Genomic DNA, 11,351 nt, shown 5'->3' with positions numbered 1-11,351 from the left:
CGGATGCTCGGGTCAGTGGTGACGCATTGCTCACCATCATCCCCCTGCGGGGATGTCCCTGCGGATGCTCTGGAACCCGTGGTGTCGCTACTCACCAACGTCTGCATGCTGCAGATGACCCCTGCGGGAGTTTTGTATTTAGAACACCATGTTGCGAACCTTCACATGCATTCTTCCAGATGAAGCATAAATCATCAAATATCATGACATTAATTTTACACCGCAGCATCTCTCCTAATTTGGGCTTACGCCACCAGCTTCCAGGCACCAACTGCAATATGCAGCGCGATAAAAAGTTTCACTTAAAAATAAACTGGAAACACTTTTTTGCAATGATGAGCCAGGTCATTACGCTGTACCACTTCAAAGCGTATATATCACGGTACTTATAAATTATTCGCACTTTTTGTCAGCTGTTTTATTTTGCAGCTGTATACTAATGTCTGAAAATGGCCCCATTAAGGCCATTTTTCAGACGCTGCAATCGTATGTTTATTTATTTAGTTCTTTACAATACTGCCAGCCTTAGTAAGAAACCGTAGCAGGTGTGCAATCAGTACAACATAAACTTCAAAACAATACAGAGAAATTACAAGCAGATCAACAAAAAAAGAGAACTCTTACTATAAGTGTTCGATAACTACTAGTGGGCAGGTTACCAAAGAATACCCTGAAGGTTCAGAGCTGTAACAAATAAGAAAACAAGTACCGCAGCAGTCCTTCATGCCAGCAGGCATGCTAGCATTTGAAGTATTCTGAAAAAGACGGTAACGGGTGGCAATAGACATGCAACGATGCTTAAAAAGAGTGGGCTTGTGAACAGCATCGTGGCACGGTTGCTTGACAGCATGCGTTTGTTCATGCAGATAGCGGGATATCTTCAGATCTACGTGGCATCTACCGCTCCAACAGACACCACTTGGATTGCACCTGCACCTTATTGCTGTTATGCTGACCTGGCTTCATATGACCCGTCCTGGCAACCCTCTTGGACCGTGGCTCCTTCGCAGAAGTTCAGCTCATCGCCAACAACATCACCATTTCCTCTGGATATAAACGAACGCAAGGCCCGCGCCTTCCAATGGGCGTGTGAACAGCATCGTGGCACGGTTGCTTGACAGCATGCGTTCGTTCATGCAGGTTAGTAATGACGTTCCTATGTTTGCAAAGAAATCTAGCAATGTTTGTCTTGTGCTGTTTTCACGCCCAGAAGTGCTATTAGGCTTGCTTGTGCAGTCATTTGATGTGTGTGCTCAGCTGGTTCTGCAATCGGGTGATGTCGAACTTAACCCTGGCCCTGGTACGCGTTCTAAGAACAGTGAAACGGATGACTCTGTAAAGGAAAAGCTTAATGACGTGTTAACTATATTACAGAACGTTAACTCACGTACTGCTAGAATGGAAACCGAACAGTCACGATTAATTGCTTCCATATCTGAAATAAAAGAAAATCGGGAATCTATGAAAAAGAATATCTCCGATACCGATGCGAGGCTGTCGGCAGTTGAACTTCAAGCGTCTGCTTCTGACGAGGCTCAACAAGAGCTGCTGACCCTGCGCGAACTCGTTGATAACCTGATTAGCGAGAATGCCAAATTACGGCTTAGTCAGTCACAGCTTGAAGACAGGCAGCGAAGAGACAATCTATTGTTTTTTGGCTTACGTGACAGTCCAACGGAAACATGGGAAGGAACGGAAGACAAGCTTTTGAGCGTTATCTCTAACTGCTTCAGTCCGGCGCTTACGAAGGATGTTTTTGAACGTACTCATAGGATTGGTGCATTTACGGATGATAAATGTCGCCCGGGCATCGTGAAGTTCTGCTCCTTTAAAGCAAAGCAACAAATTCTATCCCAGTCAGCCAAACTTAAAGATGAAGGTATCACCGTAAGTGAAGATTACTCGTTAGAAACGCGTCAGGCCAGGAAAAAGCTGCTTCAGTTCTCTAAGGGTCAGGACTCATTTTACAAGCTTAGGTACAACAAACTGTACATTAAGAACAAATGCTACAGTTATAACCCTGCTCGCGAGTGCGTTTTTATGGAGGCTAATCTTCGGGCATCAGCAACTTTTCTTGATAGTAACTCAAGTCACGGTATCGCTGCTTCGTCACATGCTGAGCAGACTGATCGATTGTCTCCTTCGCCAGTCCACAATCAGTAGTCAAATCACGGTACCTCTGGCTCGACCTACGCGCCGTAGGGCTGCGTGAGGGGCAGTGGGCCGGTGTCCGATACTGGCAACTCGCTTTCTTTTCTTTTTTCCAACATACGAAGCTTACTACCCAAGCGGGATGAACTTAATCCTATCATTGATTCGTGTGATGCTGATGTCGTCTTACTAAACGAAACATGGCTTTCTTCCAAGATAGCGGATATTGAACTATTTGACTGTAAAAAAAACGCTATAACGTGTTTAGATCTGACAGAAGTGAGAGATCTGGAGGAGGTGTTTTAATAGCTGTCGCGGATAACTTTGTAGCATCGCCTATTAATATTCCAACTAGCCTGGAACTGGTGTGGGTGGAACTTAGTGTACGTTTTAAGAGAATGATTTTGGGTATATGTTACCGTCCCCCGTCTTCGAGCCCAACATTCGTTGATGAATTGCATGATTCCCTTAACATGATCACTGTACGATTTCCGAGTACACCTACTGTCTTAGCTGGCGACTTTAACTACCCTAGTATCGTGTGGACTAATACATCACCTTATCTCAGCTCTTTTTCCACAGAGTGTAAAAAGTTTTTTTCAACTTGTATGGATTTCAATCTTTCGCAGTTAGTCTCTAAACCTACTCGAACTACTTTATCCTCATCGAATGTTTTAGATCTTGTTCTAACTAACGTGCCTGATCTTATCCCTTCGATTTTTTACCTACCTGGTCTCAGTGATCATTCTTTACTCCATTTTGATGTACAAATTACTGTGTGTATCCGAGTTAGTCAGACTAAACAAATTAGAGATTATAAACGCGCTGACTTTAACGCTATTAACTGCGAACTAGCTCGTTTTTTTGACGATTACTTACTAGGCTTTTCACAGCGTTCTCTTTACACTAACTGGGATTTGTTCAAGGATATCGTTGAACATCTCATTAACACTTTTGTACCATTAAGATCTCTGAAGTGCGATCGGGAATCACCCTGGTTTAATAATGTTTTAAAAAGACTCTCCAATAAAAAGAAGCGCTTGTTCCGCTCTGCGAAGTTGTTGAATTCTAAACAACGATGGGAGGCCTACTTTTCAGCAGCTGCAGACTACAAAGGCGCGCTAAAAAACGCAAAGGACACATTTTTAAACCACACCCTGCCTGCTACGCTGGTCAATAATCCTAAACAATTTTGGAATGCAGTTAACAAGAAAGACGCTTCCACAATTCTACTTACTTCTTCTGATGGTGTTGCCTTTCCTCCATACGAACGTGCTTCTGTTCTAAACAATACATTTGCTGCGGCATTTTCTAGCAATGTTTCTCTTGTTCATCGCGTGTGCCCTGTTTTTGATGTTCTTCCTATGGATCCAGTTATATTCGACGCATCAGGCATCCAGTGCATCATAGAAAATCTTAAGGTTTCCTCTTCCTCTGGAGCTGACAACATTAATTCGAAGTTTTTAATTAATACAAAGTTCTATTGTTCCATAATTCTTACTAAATTGTTTGAACAGTCTCTTGCAACAGGTTGTATTCCCAATGATTTTAAAATTGGGACGATGATTCCACTGCATAAGTCCGGAAATAAACATTCTCCTGATAACTTTAGACCTATATCGCTCACTAGTATTCCGTGCATGATCATGGAACACGTCATATATTCTCATCTCATCTCTTTTTTAGAATCTAACTCCTTTTTCAGCATTGCCCAGCATGGTTTTCGTAAGTCTTTTTCATGCGAAATTCAGCTAATATGTTTCGCACAAGACCGTCATTGCATCCTTGACCACGGGTCTCAGGCAGACTGCATATTTTTGGACTTCTCGAAAGCGTTTGACACTGTTTCGCATGAGCTTCTCTTTCTTAAATTAAGCAATCTTAACATAGACCCTAATGTCCTTGCATGGCTACAGTGCTTTCTTTCTAACCGTTCACAATTCGTAACAGCGAACAATATAAACTCACATTCTTTGCCTGTCCGTTCCGGAGTGCCTCAGGGGTCAGTTCTTGGTCCCCTCCTCTTTCTCATCTATATAAATGACTTACCGGCTAACATTTCTTCAATTAACCTTTTTGCCGATGATTGTGTTATTTACCGCGAACTTAAAGATGATAATGATGTCTCTTGTCTTCAATCCGATATTAACAAGATTCTTAACTGGTGTTTTATTTGAAACATGCAACTAAACATTAATAAGTGTAAACATGTACGCATTTCTCGTCTCTCTAATGCCCCTTCCTCTTATCACATTAACAACGTGTCTCTCGAAACCGCGTCATGTTATAAAGATCTGGGTGTTTACGTTTCTCGTAACCTGTCTTGGAAAACTCACGTTGAATACATAATAAATAACGCTGATCGCATGCTTGGGTACCTTCGCAGAAATTGCTCACGTTCATTTACTTCAATAAAATTATTACTTTATAAAACATTGGTACGGTCCAAGTTAGAATATGCTGCATCTGTTTGGAGCCCTGGCATCGATTCACTCGTTTCAGATTTGGAAGCTGTGCAGAACCGCGCATGCCGTTTCATTCTTTCTAATTATCACCGAACAAGCAGTGTAACCGCCATGAAATCAAGTTTGTCCCTACCACTTCTTTCCCACCGCAGATCAATAGCCTCATTGTGTCTTTTTCATAAAATTTACTACAACAGCTTTCTCCATCCTAAGTTACTGTCAAGACCATGTTCATATCAGCACGCATTGATCACCGTCATAAAGTTGGAATCCCATCTTGTCACACCAAATGTTTTCATGACTCATTCATACCCGAACTTGTGCCAGCTTTAATCACCTTCCCCACGACATCGCAGGTATTTCTGATAACAATGCATTTCGTCAAGTCCTTAATGTTTCTTTCTGAGTATGTGTCGTTTATTACTGTATAAAAATTGCCTTTCACTGTCTACACACTGTTTTAATATATCCCCACTGCATTCTAATCTCATTGCCTTCCTGTGTTTTCAATTTGTCATGTATTCCTGGTTTATTCTTGTTTTCTCTTGTTGTTGCTGTTTAGATTGAATTTCTTATGTATTCCCACTCCACTCTGTAATGCCTTCGGGCCCTGAGGGTACAATAAATAAATAAATAAATAAATAAAAATAACACATCAAGAGATGACAATAAGTCATTGTTGGGCAGTCATCTGGTAAAATGTAGGACAATTGGCACTTTACTGATTCTTATTACATTCTTCTAATCTTGAGGAAAAGGAAGATAGTGAGTCCGACATAGCAATCAAACGATCGAGTTGATTCCATTCGCTGATAGCTAAAGGAAAGGAAGAATGCTTGAGTGTTTTCATTCAGCATGAATATTCAGTCAGCGTGTGCTCACGCTTGTGCCGGAATTGCCGGGACTGAGAAAGATGCATATTTAGACACTTGTATACTGTAGTTGTTGTGTAGTAATTTATATAAACTTCAGGCGGGATTCTTTTGTCTTAGATAATAGTGATGGAAGGCAAGATGATTCGGCAAGGTCGGTAGGGGAGTCAGAGGGTTTGTGTTTGTTATGAATGAACCTTGCAGCTTTTCGTTGCACTCTCTCAAGCCGAGTGATGTTCGTGATTGATTGCGGGAACCACACACTGCTTGCGTGTGCTTGGCCTTACGAGGGTAGTGTAGGCAGAAAGCTTGGTATTTTGAGGGGCCAAACGTACGCATCTTCTAAGGCAGAGCAGCTTTCGCAAGGCAGCAGAGATAACATTGCCGATATGCAAATAAGATCTTAGGTCGCAAGTTGAAGTTATCTTAGGTATTTATGTTCAGAGACCGTTGAAAGCGTTGATGCATTGATACTGTAGGCATAGTTATATGGCTATTTTTTCCTGGTGACTTTCAGGCAAACAGATTTTTTATTGTTTAATATAATCTGTCAAGTGTTATACAATTCAACAATTGTGTTAAGAGAGCTGCTTAGCATAAGGTGGTCTTCAGGATTTTTGAATGCGAAAGCAATACTGCTCTCACTTTCGAGCCATTAGCATGATCGGGGCGCTTCCACCATTGACCTTTAGCTGACCCCTGCGGTGACGTCGCGCCAGACAAAGAGACAGGGCCCCATCTCGCGCGGTTAGCATGGGCGCGGCGGAGCTGCCACGGCGCTTTGACCGAAGACGCTTTGAGTCGTCGCGCAGCGGCAGCCGGTAGCCACGCGTACCTGTAGACGCGGCGCACTGCGTTCCTTCAGTTGGAGGCGCTGCGCTTTTGCTTTTGCAACCTACCAGGCTTAACCAAAGCTAAGCCCCCGCCAACGAGGCGTACTTCTTTAACATCTTTTATGTCGCTAGCGATGTCTTTGAGTTGTTTGGCAATTTGGGCTAGATCCGGGCCTGTGTTAGTTTCAACATCTCCGCTTAGGAGCAATTATCTCAGTTACCACTAGGTTAATAGTGGTGCAAGGCTGAAGCTGTTAATAGCCCAGATTTGTAGATTTCCCGTGGTGGAACGTTAAAAACAAGATCCGACTGTGGCTTTTCGGTCTCATTAAATTACGGAAGTATACATTGAACATCGTTTTATCATGACATATATGTCATAGAATTCGGATATTGAACCGAACTTCATTTACTGAAACGATCACAACTATTCTAAATAAATCTAGTTGCTATTTTTGCACGAACGGCAGAAGGGTTGCAGATAGTCAAAGCTATATAAAATTATTGACGATTACGGTAGGCTAACATTCGAAATAAACTGAAAAATTAATTTAGGTTAGACTCGAGCTAGTTAGAATAGACTTACAATCTAGTTAGCTTCCACACAGTTGCACTCGCCCTCTGATCACCGCATATGAGCGTGGCGTTATTAAGACGAAAGCCTTTAATGCCTCATCGTTGTCGACAGAAGGTTGTCAGCAGAGGTGTGATGCTTTTCTATTTAGAAAAAAAAAATCGTCGAATTCGAACTACCATCCTTCCGTTCCGCAGCCGAGAGTGCTAATCGGTACGCTACTTCCTGTCAAAGCATATGTAGTGCTCCTTGTGTAGGACGCTGGAGAGCGTTTGCGGAAAGACGTCGAATCATACGGATGCCTTCCAAATGCCCTCCAGTGTCTGCAGCATTTAAGATTCAGAAACAGGTTTGTACAACTACCATCTTAACTACGCATCAGTGACACAAGCAGCAACACCGCGTTTAAGGCTTTCGCCTCACGGCACTTTAGGTCAAGTGCCCCCTGATTTTGTGCTTTAGAACATCGGGGTCCCTACCGGAATTGAACTTCACTTGTTTCAATCGCGTTTTACCTGTGTTCCTCCTTTTATGGTGCACGTTCCTTTTGTGTACGTATGTTCTGTAAATGTGTGCGTGTGTGGAGTGGGAATTATGCGCGCTGTTTACCTTAAGAATAGAATTGTCCCATATAAACCGCTGAAATTTTCTTCGACTGCAATTTCTGATATTACAGAGAACAGGCGCTTTCCTATAGAAGTATGAAACCACCAGCGCCGCTGACTCGTTTGAAAACAACATAAGCAGCGCACCACTGCATAGAGGCAAAGTTCGGAGGAAAGAAAAGTAGGAGTCGGGGGAAGAGTGATTAATTAATAAAGGAGGTAACACCCTCGGAGGGGCGAAACACTAGGACCGAAATGATCCACTTTCTGCACCAAAATGGAGAGAATGACGGGGACGGAGATGTTGAGAAGGAAATGGTAATACAGAGTGAGCGGGAGAAGCGCTAGGAACCTCCACTTACGGACAGTCCTCCTGTTCATGATGCTTTTTCTGCGCTCATTAAATTTTTTTTTGCGCTATTTTCGGGATACATGTAATTTTCACATTTGGCTACATTTGGGCAAATTTTTTACTCTCTTTGGGGTTTAGTCCTTGGACCCATCTGATAGCCGTGTTTGAGGCGCATCCACATACGCAGCCACGTGCGCCTTAGGCTGAAATTTCTCTCAGGACTAGGCCACCGCTTGTATCGCAAAACAATTGCGGATTGCCTATTCTTGCCTTGTGGGTGTCGCACAGCTGAAGTGCAAGCTTTTCTTTCGGAGCATCCTCGGTGCCAGTGTTTGGAAGTGTTTGAAAGGGAAAAAAATCTGCGCTAGAAGGGGCTTGCGAGCAAGCGTTTTTACTTTTTTCAGGCGCACAGCACGCACACACTCATCCTTAACAGACAAACAAAACAAACAAAAAAAACAAGACCGTAACAGCATGAGTCACTTCGAAAGCCTTAAGCGTGGTTTAGCCACACACGTGGTTTGAGTAAAGCTGCGTTTACCCGCAAAAACATGTCAGCAGGGACATGTGAAGAAAATTCGTGCCTCGTTACTACCACCCCCAATTATATGGACGGCTCCAATTATGGACAATTTTTCTGGGGACAAAACTTTTTTAATTAATTTGTGCCTCGTTAATATGGAATATCGCTGTCTGGACCATGGACAGGTGAAAATCTGCGATGCCCCTGAGACCAATGTATTTTTCTCCCGTTAATATGGACAACTATGAGAACAAAATCTCCACTGCCCCTGCCAGATCTTCTGCGCCTTGTATGTTGAGTGCAGAACACCAGAGAAATGTAGTGCAGCGCAAACGCCGTAGTAATAGCCTTTGTGTGTGCTTGATTTCATTCTTCACAGTGGCAAGGTCCCGAATAATGTACCTTACCATTTGCCGCACTGCATAATTCGTGGGAAAAGCTCTTTCTGTGTGCTACATTGAAAACCACATTCAACAGCTGTCAGACGAGCGAGTAGAGTTGGGTGCGGAAAGTCGAAGTAGAAGATACCTCATCGCACCAAGAGGCACAATCACGTGTCTCATAGGTCACAAGGCGCTCCAAACGTCTACGCCACATTACGCTAAAGATACCTACCCGAAGTATTACCATGCGCTTCCAAGATTCCCTTATTTCCACTTTATTGCCGGCCTCTATGTAGAAAAACTGTCCGTAATCATAAAACGTCTTTTTTCATATTTCTTGTTTTTCTTCATGATTTGTTATTACGGACGACTCGCTTTATGGACACTTTTGCTCGAGGACCAAAGTGTCCATTTTAACTAGGCACCACTACAGACATGTAAGGTGCATACCCTTACAAAAATGGATATCAACTTTCTTTAGAATTTGTATTAACATTCTATTGACTCTAGTAACCTTGTAGTAACTTTTACATTTTATCAACAATTGTTCATACAACGTTGGTAGAAGTTACTTCTTTGTATGTACAGCCTTTGTCAAAAGTTTGGAGCCCAGGGGGTTTGCTTCTGAAGCACACTGTCTGGTTCGTAATGCATCTCCAGCGCTCTAAATTTGCCGAAGGTAAGAAGATTTCTGGTTCTGCCTCCTCCAATGGGTAGGACTACCACGAATGCTACAGGAGACCCACCGCGAGGCTTAGAAGCAAACCCCCTGGGCTCTAAACTTTTGACAAAGACTGTACTTCTGTCAATAGAAAGTTACTAGAAAATAATTTTTACATTCTATGCACCTTTGTCAATACAAAGTTGGTAGACTGTTACTTCTTTGTATTTACTCCTGTCAATAGAAAGTTACTAGAAAATCTGGGTGCAGTTTGACACGTTGAGACAAATAAATGAACAAACTGCATGGTGTTCGAGGTGATTAACACTATCTTGTTCGCATAATCGTGACGACATCTTACCTGATTGCATGGTGGAATCTGTTGCAGCTAGTCAACAACTTCACTATATCAAAAGCGACCAACATTATTCGCAGCAAATGCGTTTGGAATGTAATCTGGATATGGGAAAACGTTTTAAAACAGAAGATATATTCCATTTTAATACTTTATGTACTTTACGTACTGTTGTGAGCAGAAATACTCTAGAAAGTGACAAAACATTTTTGGTCATGCGAATAGATGCCTCAAATCATGTACTGTAGGCGAACACTTCAAAGCTATTAAAACAACCTTGAACACGAAAAAAACATTACACTCACATTCTCTTAGCCGAACATATTCTATTAACATTCGTTGATAGGAAGTTCATACAATTTCCTTACTGCTTTCTATGTACTGCTGTCAGTAGAAACATACTAGACACCGACAGAGGGTTTTATAATGAGAATAAATGCCTAAATTAATTAAGTACTCTAGCCTAACACGTCAATGCAACTAAAGCAACCTTGAACACGAAACAAACATTTGTAGTCACATTTTCTTAGGGCATATTTTATCAACATTTGTTGATAGAAAGTTCATACAATTTTCTTACTGGTTATATACTGCTGTCAATAGAAATATACTACGAACCGAGAAATCATTTTGGTGATGCGAATAAACAAATAAAAGTCTAAAATAATCAAGTACTGTAGCTGACAACTTTAAAGCGGTAACTTAACTAACCTTTAAGACGAAACAAAAATTTGCAACCACATTCCCATAGCCGAGCACAGTGTTTTTTTTTTAATTTCAGTTCAATTTTCTCAATACTAGCTTTACTGCTTTCGCATTTTCGAGTGCGGGGAAAAGGGCAAAGTTCATAACAGAACATTTATCCCGAAATTCAGAAACGTGCCTTGAATTGAAGACATTTAGTGACAATTTTTGATTGTATGAAGTGTACGAAAAAAGTTACTAGCAAACGAAATAATTTTGGTACAAAGTGAATGAATTCATAGAATACTCAAGTATTATTGCCTCGCACTTCAAGGAAATTAAAAGAACTTTCTAAGAAAAAATAGGAGTTAGGGACATATTGTGTTACATAAGCGCAATGATGACTTCGTTACAGCGAATCAGTTTCACTAATGGCTCATTTTACACGAAAACAATGCTTTCTGCTGCGTATTCGGCCTTAAATTCTGTACTCAGGCAGTCATTAAACAGATTTAACATTTCAGAACTAACAAAGAATTTCAGCAGAGCTGTTCAACAACTCTGCCAATTCGAAACACGTTGGTGTTGCTATTGCTGTAATTCTTGATAGGTCATATTTTAACGTGCAGTTGAACAGTGATGTACCGTACGACGGTGCTAAAACACACTAGCGTTAAGAACGTTTCGCTCTGAGGTTTCAGAGGGATTATTGTTACGAGCTACAAAAAAATTCAAGTTTAGCATTGCACCGATGTGTTTCCACACTCATTGAATGACATGTTCTCGCTAGCTCAAAAGGCGCCCAAATTATATCACCAGCTTCCTGAACCTCCACCGCAAGCACACTTTCCCTGCACACTGCCCGCCATGTAAAAGTGCCCGGTACACTTTAT

The sequence above is a fragment of the Amblyomma mixtum genome, chromosome 3 (genome assembly GCF_055824585.1).
Source record: "Amblyomma mixtum isolate Tamu chromosome 3, ASM5582458v1, whole genome shotgun sequence".
Lineage (NCBI taxonomy): Eukaryota > Metazoa > Arthropoda > Arachnida > Ixodida > Ixodidae > Amblyomma > Amblyomma mixtum.
Note: the sequence above shows the minus strand (reverse complement) of the source record.